The 12,391-nt window shown below is 37.8% G+C and overlaps 1 pseudogene; it reads left to right on the forward strand.

The window, feature by feature from the left end:
- Window positions 1-11,272, forward strand: part of LOC110095536 — a 15,063-nt pseudogene extending 3,791 nt beyond the window's left edge.
- The last annotated feature ends 1,119 nt before the right edge of the window (window positions 11,273-12,391 follow it).

Below are 12,391 nucleotides of genomic sequence, written 5' to 3' on the forward strand. Positions count from 1 at the left end.
AATAAATAACAGTAGATTTACTAACATTAACGGCCAAGCCCGTCAAGTTATAGAACTATGTAATAATTCTTTTAAGAAATCTCAAATGCTCAGCTTTTGCTTCCAAAAAGAGGAGGACATCATTGAAAGTTCGTTAGAGATGTTAAGCACTATATAACTGGCTTAAGCTAAGAAAGAGGGGGGTTGAATTGGTATTTTAAAAACTCTTTTCATAAAGAAAGAAAATTGTATAAACCAAATCACACCACAAAATATATGCGGAATTTAAAAGTGCGGAAGCAAGAAAAAGAACACAGAAATTTATAGTGGTTCGGTCGACTCGACCTACGTCCACTCCTTGGAGGCACCCTCCAAGTATTGCACTACAAAACGTGACTCTCCTTTAGCCCCCACGGCTAGGCAGAGAAGCCCTTACAAGAACCTCCTTTTTGCCACCCTGGCAAGGCAGAGAACCTACCTCCTTTTGCTTCCTCTTGAAGCTGGCAGAGAACCACAACCAAAAGCAAACTCCTTACCTCTACCGACCCTTCCACGGACGAGAAAATCCATACGAAAGACAAGCAGAGCGATCCTTGAAGCAACCCTTGTGAATCCCCCTCACAAGATCCTCTCTCTCTCCCTCTCTCTCTTTCTCTCCTCAAGGTCTTCTCAGGTCAAGGCAGTAGCCAAAGGTTTTGAAAAATGCTGAACAAGAGCTCTTTAAATAGAAGAGCTTCAAAGGAGCTCATTAATTGCAAGTAGCCGACTTTATCATCCAGGCCGATATAGACATCGTCCTGGCCGATTAGTACAAACTTAGAAGATCGGCCAGAGCATCGCCCTGGGAACAGTCCTGGATGATTGAAATTTGGCTTGATCATCCAGGCCGATCTCAAGATCGTCCTGGCCGATCAGTTCAAATCAGAGGGAAATCGTCCTGAGCATCGCCCTATTTTTGAGCTGGCCGATATTTATCGTCTTGAAGTAATTTAAGGATTTTTAATGGATTGTCCTGGCCGATCCTGCGATCGTCCAGGCCGATATGATCGTATCAATCATCCTTAATTATTCACTTGATTTCCTGATCAATTAAGGCATAATTTGGTAATTTCGTCCAGGCCGATCTGGGGATCGTCCTGGCTGATAATTTAAAAATACTGTATACCTTAACTGTCTAAGGAGGCTACTTCTTTTTATTTTGAGCGTATCATCCTGGCCGATACACGTATCATCCAGGCCAATATATTAATGATGACTGCCTTAATTAAGAATCCATATTTAGACTTTCTGTTTTAAGCTGATCGTCCAGGACGATATGAATATCGTCCTGGCCGATGTGGGCAAAAATAGAAATTCTAAGTCTCTCAAGTGTGTGTGTGTAGGGTTACTTAGCATCAGTCTCTTTGACCATTACAAGTAGACTCAAAAGAGAAAAACAAAAGTACAGACTGACTCAACCCTAAACCCACGCAATCTTGTACTTGCTTCTTCTTGATCGTCCGATCTTTGATTCCTGAAAAGTTAGAAGCAACAAGCAGTCCAAGTAGTATTTGTCAATCATCAAAACACAAGCCATGAAAATAGATTTGCAACATTCATCTTCTTGTATGATTAGTTCAAAATCAGACATTATCATCCAGTAGATAGTTCAGAATGTCTAGAAGATAAATTGGGAGGATATGTTAAAATATATCTGATCGTCTAGTATGATGTCACGATTGTCCTATCTGATTAGCACAAAAATAGACATTATCATCCAAAATATAGTTTGGGATGTTCAGGAAACTTAGGAGAATCATTTAGGATGATTCTGCGATCATCCAGGATGATATAATCGATCAATCTATCCTTAATTACTCTCCTAATAACCTGATCAATTTAGGCATGATTGAATAGAAATTGTCCAGAACGATCATGATCATCATGTACGATTAGTACAACTTTATGAGTATAAAATCTTACCTAAATGAGTTTAGCAGCTGGGTATTTTAATTTAAGCATATCATCCATGACGATAGGAGTATCGTCAGGACAATTTTCTTGATCAGGCTTACTTAACCCAGATGCCCTAATTAGGGTTTATTTTTTTAATAGATCGTCCAAGATGATCTCAGGATCGTCTTGTACGATATGATCAAAATCAGAACAGGAACTCTAACTCACCAAATTTCTCCCCTTAAGTGTGTGTGTGCAAGGTTACTTAGCTTCAGGATCCATCACATTACATTTGACTCGATAAAAGATAAAAAGATGTATTTAGAATTAAAATTACAGACTGACTTAATCCTAGTCTACCTGATCTTGAGCTGATTGATGTTCCAAGTGAAATTGTGGACCTGAAAGATTAGTGAGCAGGGCAATCAAAATAGATATGCAAGACTAGTATTAGTAAAGAAACAGTAATATTGTTATCATCAAAACCATTGTATATATGCCCAGATTTGTAACATACCTTTCAAATTATTGTACATTTTACTGCTTCCTGGGAGAATTGTATAACCTGAATAGTGAGCCTCATATAGAATCTCTCATCTCAAATCTCCTAAACTAAGAATTCATAATCTATCCTTAAAGAAAGTAATGTCAGAATCATACACTCATAATTCAAATTTCTTACCAAACATAATTTGATCAATAAATTTTGTATATTATATATCTAACTTTTGAGCATCTTGAATCTTTTCTTATAAAGAAGGCTGAATAAGTCATCTGAGCCAATATACTGGAATCCCAATTAGTAGATGAATATTGCTTATTAAGTATTCATCAGAAGTCAGTTGAACACATGATAATACAGAAGATTTCTTGTTCAGAGCATTTGCTACCACATTAACAATGCTATAATGATACTAAATAGTTATATCATAGTATTTAATCAATTCAAGTCATCTCCTTTGCCTCAAATTTAGATTCTTCTAAGTAAATATGCACTTTAGACTCTAATGATTTGTAAAAATCTCACACCTAACATCATACAGATAGTGTCATAAGATCTTTAAAATAAAAATTACAATAATAAGTTTCATATCATATGTCGGATAATTCCTCTCATGTGGCTTCAACTGTCTAGAAATATTGGTAATCACCTTTTTTTGTTGTATTAGAACACATCCTACAAACCTCTCAGTGAAGCATCACTAAATACCTGAAAATCTTCTCTACTAGATGAAGAGCCAAAATTGTAACATAAGTCAAACAATTATTTTATCTCAAAAATTTAACCTCACACTCTGGACTTCGGACAGAAGCTACTAATTTTTATTCAGTCTTGCTAGAGCTGCAAAAATTTAAGAAAACTATTTCGCAAACTTCCCATAATATTTAGCCATACCAAAGAAACTACATACCGTAAATATAGTAGTAGGCTCAGCCACTCAATAACTATCTAAACTTTTTAAGGATCTATACAAATAACACCATGTGCCCCAAAAAAAGCAATACTTCTAAGCGAAAACTAACATTTATAGAATATTACATATAGTTGATGCTGCCTCAGTGTCTCCAAAATAGGATTAACTAAAATATCATCTATGAAAATATTAACAAACTTATTCAAAAAAATTTTGAACACTCAGTTCATTAGATCCATAAAGATGGGTTGTGTATTAGTCAACCCAAAATTAAGGCTAGGAACTCATAGTGTTTGTACCTCATACTAAAAGCATCTTCATCACATCAGACTCTTTCTCCTTTTCCTGATAATATCCTGATCATAGATTAACCTTCAAAAATATAGAAGATCTAGTAAGCTGATCGAATAGATCAATAATTGTGTTAGAGTATACATATTCTTGATAGTGACTTTATTCAACTCCTGTAAATATTATACACGTATTGTCCTTTTCTTTATAAATAAAATAAGTGCTCACCATGGAGACACACTTGAATGGATGAATCATTTATCAACCAACTCCTAAAATGGCACCTTCAACTCTTAAAGTTTCTTAGGTGTCATTTAATATGGAGCCATAGATGTTGGGGTCGTACCTAGAAATAGATCAATATAGTATTCTATATCTCTGCCCAAAGGAAAGCTGACTAACTTCTCAAGAAATACATCCAAAAGTTCTCACGCTACCATGACATTAGAAAGAGGAGAATCTATACTCTTATCTAAGACTGATGCTAGAATTATCATGCAATTCTTCTTCCATAATTTATCTACTTTCATAGAATAGATCAAACAAGAAAAAATACCTCTTACTCAATATGATATACAACTCTCACTATCCAAAAATAGAGTAAATTAGTTTTTCAAGCAAACAATTTGAGCTAGGGGTGTCAATATTTGACACGACACGAAAACTTGTCCCGAACCCGAACACGAACAGGGTTGGGTTCGGGTTTAGGATTTCGACCCATTTGCAAAAATTGGGTTTGATTCGGGTTGACCGAGAAACCTGAAATTAATCCAATTTGACCCATTTTTTAATTGATTTAGGAGAGTTTTAGAAGATTGTTATGATATAAGTAAATACTATTTTTAAAAAATAATAAACCATGTTGCCCAAACCGAATTAATCTTGGTTTATTTTAAATGATTGAAGTAAATCAAACCTCAATTCAATTTAGGTTTAAATAAATCAAATAAAATTAAAATATATATTAGTAAAACATACCCAAAGTGGGTCGGGTTCGGGTTGACGCAGACCCAAAGCGGGTCTGGTTCAGGTAAGAAAAACTGACCCGCTTGCAAAAACAGGTCAGGTTCGGGTAGGATTAGAAAGTGCCATGTCTGATTCGGGTTCGACCTAAAACCCGATTCTGACCATCCTACAAATATATACCCTTCCTTTACTCTTTTCCAATGAAATGAATCAATGGCTTCCACCTCGGCTTTCAGTTTCAACAATAGAGCAGCCCGCATGAGTCATCGTCGCTGCAGCTACCGCCACCTCCACCCTAATGCTTCTCCACTTAACAAAGGCAATGAAGACAACTGCTTCAAGACTCTTCTCCACAAACACTCTTCCCTTTCTCTCTCCCTTAACCAACTCATTAGTGACTTAGGATGTCTTTGTAGCGAATGCATTCATTGATGTTTATGCCAAGCGTGGGATGATGGAAGATGCACTGAAAGTTTTTCATGGGCTGGGAAACAAAGATGTGGTTTCTTGGAATTCAATTGTCACTGGTTACTCACAAAATGGCAAATTTAATGAGGCTTTAGAGCTGTTCAATGAGATGAGAAGAATAAAATAGAATTAAGTGTTGTGACTAGGAGTTCAGTGATTATTGGATATGCTCAATATGGTCATGTCCATGAGGCTCTCTATGTTTTCAGGAAAATGTAGCTTTCTGGTTCTAATCCTAATTCAGTCACCAACATCTCTCTCTTATCAGCTTGTGCTTCTGTGGGAGCACTGTCTCAAGGGATGGAAGTACATGCTTATGCTCTTAGAACATGCCTTTTGATTTCAGATGATGATTGTGATGAAGAAGAAGATTTCAGGGTGCAAAATGGTCTTATAGATATGTATTCAAAGTGCAAGTATTTCAATTCAGCTCTTTGATATTTAGTTCCATACCACTAAGTAAAAGGAATGTGATAACCTAGACTGTGTTAATTAGTGGTTATGCTCAGCATGGAGATGCCAATAATGCACTTGAGCTCTTCTCAACCATGTCAAAAGATGGCTCTTCTTCCCCTAACATTTTACCATATCATGTGCTCTGATGGCATGTGCTCGATTGTCAGTCCTGCGATTTGGTCATGAAATCCATGCTTATATCTTCTGAAATCATTCTGAGGTCGAGATACTATTTGTTAACAATTTTCTTATTGATATGTACTCAAATTGTGGTCATATTGATGCTGCCCAGAAAGGCTTTTACAGAATCCCTCAAAAGAATTATGTATCTTTGAAAACAAAGAATGTGATATGTTTCATTATAACAGAAATACCAAGGGCAAGTACAAAAACTCAATATATAGAGTTTAGCTTAAGTCCTAAACTATGAACAGATATATGAATGATAAAGAAATCTAAACATGTACAGGTACAAATACAGGTAGCTGTTATTACGCCCCCTCAAGCTGATGGACTAGATTGTACAGTAAGCTTGTCACAAAGTAGATGATAACGAGAACTTGAGAGCGATTTAGTAAATATATCTGCTAGCTGAACTTTGGTGGAGATGGGAAAGATCCGAACGGTGTGAGAGTCAACATGATCCTGAATGAAGTGGTGATCGAATTCAATATGCTTCATTCGAGCGTGAAAGACAGGATTGTTAGCAAGTGCAATGGCAGACATGCTTTCACAATGTAGACTTATGGAATAATTTAGTTGAATGTTAAAATTGAGTAAAAGACGTCTGATATGATATTGGAGATAGCTGTAGCGATGGCCCGGTACTCAGCTTCTTTTGAGGAACGAGCTACTGTTTGTTGCTTCTTGATGCTCCAGGATATGAAAGTGTTGCCCAAGAATGTATAGTAACCTAATGTAGATCATCTTATTTCTTTATCACCAGCCCAATCAGCATCCGAATATGAGTGTAGTTCCATTGGAACCTGAACAATAGGAAGACTGAAAGATAATGCACCTTTGATGTAACGTAGTAATCGATATAGTAAAAACAATGTTGTGAGGTCGGATTATGCATATGTTGGGATAATAAATTGACCGCAAAGGATATATCAAGTCTTGTTATAGTAAGATATTACAACAAGCCGGTGATCTGTTTGTATAGCTTGAGATCTGTGATGAATTTTTCTGTGTCAAAATTGTCTGGGACTTTGGTACATGACGGGTTAGCTAATGCTTTACATTGGGTCATGCCAGCCATTGTTAAAATGGATGGCATAGTTTGTTTGTGACAACACGTAGGCATTGTCCACTGAGCTATGCTGAATTCCTAGAAAACTGCTAGGCATTCCAAGATGTTTCATGTCGAACTTATTGTGTATTTGAGAAAGAATTATTGTGATCATAGAGGAAACATTGCCTATTAGTAGTATATCATCTACATATTTGATTATATATAGATGAATGTTTCCCTTGTGAAGAACAAACAACGATGAATCTACTTTTCCCAGAGAGAAGCCAAGAGTACATAAAAATGTTAAGAAGGTATTGAACTATTGCCGAGGGGCTTGTTTGAGATCATAGATTGCTTTCTTGAGTTTACACACATGGTTGGGTTGGCTATCATCTGCAAAGCCTTTTGATTGTTTCATGTATATGGTCTCATCAAGATTATCTTGCAAGAAGGCATTCGTCAGGTCCAGCTGATGCACAGGGCATTTTTTAGAAACAATGATAGTTAGCAAAGTTCGTATAGTTGGAAACTTAGCTACTGGACTAAATGTTTCCAGGTAATTTATGTCGTATTGTTGATGATTGCCTTGAGCAACTAAACGAGCTTTGAACCTTGCAGTTATATTTTGTGCGGAATGTCCATCGACTATCAAGGATAGGCAGATCGTTAGGAGCTAGTACAAGCTCCCAAGTACCCTATTTTTGTAAGGCATAGAATTCTTCTGCCATAGCTCGCCTCCAGTGAGAATGTTGAATGTCTTCATGTTATGTTGTTGGTTCAGGTGTTGACAAGGACTGAGAAGAGGATTGAATATGAAGCAAGTTGAGTCGTTGGATTGGTTTGAGTGAACCAGTTTTGATTTGGGTGGTCATAGGATGAATAGAAGTATTTTGTTTGTTGGAAGTAGATCTAGTCATGTTTGTAGGAGCTGTAGAGATATTAGTAGCATGATTAGATATAGAGATTTGAGAAGAGGAAGTGATCGAGGTAGTTTCTTGAATATCCGGATTAAGCTGTTGGGTAGGATTAAAGGAATTGGGATGAGAGTTAGAGGAGCTGGATGACTTGTTTTTGTTGTAATTGCTTGGAATGGGAACAAGAAGAGTTGGCGTAAGAGAGGAAGAGACAGGTGATGAGTTTGTAGAGAGTTGTTTAAAAGGAAATGTGATTTCATCGATGACAACATGTCTTGAGATGAATATTTTGTTTTTTGTAGGATCAAAGCACTTATAGCCTTTAGAGATGTGTGAGTAACTAAGATTGACACAGGATCGAGATCGTGGTTCCAATTTGTTTTGTTGATTTGGCGAGATCCAAGGAAAGCAGGAACAACCAAAGACTTTGAGAAATGTATAGTCAGGAATTTTGTGGAATATAAGATAGAGGGGAGAAGTGAAGTTGGTTGTTGCAGATGGTAGATGGTTAATGAGATATGATGCCATTAGGACAACATCTGGCCAAAATGAGTGAGGAAGTGAGGCACTGTTTAGCAACATTCGAGTGGTTTCAATGAGGTGTCTGTGTTTGTGCTCTGCTACACCATTTTGTTCAGGCATGTAGGGGCAGGAAGTTTGATGGTCAATGCCTTATTGAGTAAGAAAATTCCTGAAGTTTGAGTTCAAGTACTCTGTGTCACCATCAGAGTGAAGTCATTTAATCTAAAAGTTAGTTTGTTTTTCGACAAAGCATTTAAAATTCAGAAAATAGAGAAAACTTCAGATTTGTGTCTCATAGGAAAAAACCATGTAAAGCGAGAAAAATCATCTATAAAAACTACATAATACATGAAACCTTGATGCGAGGGAGCTGGGGAAGGACCCCAAACATCAGAATGAATGATTGCTAAAGGCGTAAATGCTCTATCATAAGTTTTAGAAAATAGAAGTTTATGACCTTTGGAGGTCTTACAATCAGAGCAAAAGAAAACGTTATTTGGTATTTGGAAAAATTTATTGTTATTAGACACCACATGAACAATTGTAGGATGTAGGTGACCAAGTCTTTGGTGTCATGGAGACGAGGCTTAACGAGTTGCAACAAATGTCGTAGTGGAGGAGTTAGGGATGGCCGAGTGAACAGGGTAGTGCCTCTTGGTACTTGGACCCGACAGAAGAGTTCGGTTTGTCTTCATGTCCTTAATAACAAAGCCATGAGAGTCAAAACACATAGCTACATTGTTATCTTGAGTTAAATTAGATATGGATAACATGTTGTGAGATAAGTTTGGAACATGAAATAAAGAGTTAAGTTTAAGCTTACGATAAGGTGTTGGAAGAATACCATTGCCGGAATGAGCAATAGGTAAAGATCTGCCATCACCTTTGGTGATGTTGTCATTGCCGCTGTAGGAACTAGAGTACGAGAGATTGTCTAAGGAATTAGTAAGATGAGCTGATGCACATGAGTCCAGGTACCAGTCAAGATTTGTGTTATCAGTTGCTGCAACTATTTCCCGAGAGGAAGAATTGTTAGATTGAGCTTTGGGTGGATTGACAGACATGTTAAGGTGGTGCCAATAGTTATTTTCCAAGTGCCCCCGTTTGTTGAAAATTTGAAATTGAAGGTTGTTTTTGTTGGTTGTTCTTGATGATTGAGATGAAGATCATTCACGTCCTCGTCAACCGGGACCTTTGTGGGAATAAAGCGTAGTGGAGGAGTCACCTATGGTAAGTTGACGGACAGATTCTGCTTGAATGTTTATTTCTTTGCTGATCAAGAGGGAATAAAGATTGTCCAAATCTATTAGATGCAGCATCGTGCATATAGCCATCTTGAAGGTGTTGTATGACGGTGGGAGACCGTTTAGTGTGTACAGAATAATGTCTTCTTTATCAAGAACTGATCCTGCCGTGGTTATGTTGTCCACAATGGTCTTAATCTGTTGGAGATATTGCGCCATTGTCTGGGTTTTCATTTGAACGTTATGTAGCTCGTTTTTTGAGCTGTATAACGTACGATTTGATGATTGAAGGCTGCATTCGAGAGTGGATCAAATAGTAGAGGTAGATTCAAGGTGAATAACATACAGAAGAATCTTAGGTGAGAGGGTAGAACATAATGCTGCCGCCATATTTTGATCTACCAGAATCCATTCGTGATATTTTGAATTTGATTCTTTTCAACCATCTGGAAAATTTTTGTATCGGACAGGAGGGGAAGCTGATGGAAGAAGAAAAGCGGAGAATTCGTTGGCATTCAGTAGTTTGAGGACTTGAGAACGCCATAACGGGTAGTTATCGGGAGAAAGTTGTGCTGGCATAATGATCTTGATTTTGAGATCACAAATTTGAGAGCGACAGGTATGGTGCAGCTATCTTCCGACATGATTTTTTGATGATCTTCGGTTTGAGATGTGGAGGAGACATCCATAGCCGGAAAGAATGGGAAATGGGAAGAGAAGAAAGAAGAAGAAGAAAGAAACTCAAGAGGTACAGGAAGAAGGAAGCTTCTCTGATATAATGAAAACAGAAAATGTGTTGTGTTTCATATAACTGAAATACCAAGGGCAAGTACAAAAACTCAATATATAGAGTTTAGCCTAAGTCCTAAACTATTAATAGATACACAAATGATAAAGAAATGTACACATGTACATGTACAAATACAGATAGCTGTTATTAATCTTTTACATCATTGATGACAGGTTATGGAATGCATAGTCGTGGAGAAGATGCCTTATCGATCTTTGCAGAGATGCAAAAATCTAGTCTTTCTACTGATGGTGTAACCTTCCTTGACCTCCTCTATGCTTGTAGCCATTCTGGCATGGTTGAACAATGGTTAGAGTGTTTTGAAACCATGGTTAAGGACTATAGAGTAGTAGCTAGTTCCGAACACTATGCTTGTCTTGTTGATCTGTTAGGCCGTGGTGGTAGACTGACTGAAGCGAGGGAGAAGATAATTAAAATGCCTACAGAACCTTCTTCTGTTGTCTTGGTGGCTTTACTTGGTGCTTGCAGAACTCATTCTAATGTTGAACTTGTTGAATATGCTTTTAAGCAGTTAATAGAGTTAAAATATATAAATGATGGAACTTGCACTCTTCTATCGAATATATATGCTAATGCAGGGCTTTGGCAAAATGTTGCCATAATTAGACTTCTGATGAAGAATTCTGGAATAAAAAAGAGACCAGGTTGCAGCTTTCTGGGAAAGAAGGGTACTGTTACATTCTTTGTTGGAGACGTACAGATCCCGAGTCTCGAGAGATATATGCCTTACTAGGAATATTGATAGAAAGAATCAAAGCTTTAGGATATATTCCTAAAACATGCTTTGCTTTGCATGATGTTGATGATGAGGAAAAAGGTTTTCTTCTTTTTGAGCATAGTGAAAGACTTGCAGTTGCCTATGGGATCCTTCTTCACCTGAAGCTACAATTCGTATAACAAAGAATCTGAGAGTCTGAGGTGATTTCCATAGCGCCGTAACATGCATCTCCATGATTGTTGATCATGAAATCATATTAAGAGATTCTAGTCGCTTCCATCATTTTAAGAAGGGTTCTTGCTCCTGCCAAGGATTCTAGTTTGCGGTGATTACATTTCTGGTGAGCTTTTCATTTAAAAGCATTCAGATTCTCTACAGTTGAAGCGGCTGCAATTAGATGCAGACAAAATCAGTATTGTTTAACAAAAGTAAACTGAATTAATCTCAACAGTACAAATCTTATAGAATTCGATCTGTTAAAACTATTAAAGGGTAGTTTGAGATGCGGAAAATGTGCATTCCTTCCCAAAATCAGTTATTTTTGTCGTCATATCTATATTATTACGTGAGATCTGATTGAGAAGTTTAGAATATTAATGCAGTAGCTGACTGTCAAGCGGGAATTTATATTCTTTCTACCTGTATTAAAAACTTTCAAAGCAATTCATCAAAATATTTTTGCTGACAATCATTCAATATATCAAAATAGCCACTGTTCCATAAAATTTATTTGTTTTAAAGGAGAAGAAGGGGGGAGGGATTGAAGCCTTGGCTTGATGTAGCAAATATACATCATATATAACAATTTATATGGTGGGAGTTGAAATAATCCAATGATATGAGAGTTGTTATCAAGAGAGTGTTGGTTTGCTTGTTTGATCAGTAGGACCGTAGTCAAATGACAATGGTCAGAGAGACCGTAGTTGGAGGTTAGAGGGACCATAGTCAGCATGCGACTGAGGTCGGCGGAACCATAATCCGCATGCGACAAAGGTCGAAGGGACCGTAGTCGGTCGGCCACGGAGGTTGAAGGGATCATGGTCAGATAGTGATGGAGGTCAAAGGGACTGTGGTTGGAGGGCGAAAGAAGTCGGAGGGACCGTGGTCGACGGGAAATAAAGATCAAAGGAACTGTGGTTGGTGGGCGGCAAAGGTCGGAGGGACCATGTTTGGTGGGCGGCGGACGTCGGAGGGACACTGACCGGTGAGCGATGGAGGTTGGAGCATTCGTCGTCGGTGGGCGGTGGAGGTCAAAGCGACCTTAAGCAATGGGCAATAGAGGTTGGAGCGACTATAGTCGGTAGGTGATAGTGGTTTTAGGGACCGCCATTAGTGGATGACGAAGGCTGAAGGGACCTTAGTCGGGAGGCGAGGAAGGACAAAAGGACCATAATAGGTGAGTGACGATGGTCATAGGGACCATAATAGATGAACGATG

The sequence above is a fragment of the Dendrobium catenatum genome, unplaced genomic scaffold (assembly GCF_001605985.2).
Source record: "Dendrobium catenatum unplaced genomic scaffold, ASM160598v2 original_scaffold_41454, whole genome shotgun sequence".
NCBI lineage: Eukaryota > Viridiplantae > Streptophyta > Magnoliopsida > Asparagales > Orchidaceae > Dendrobium > Dendrobium catenatum.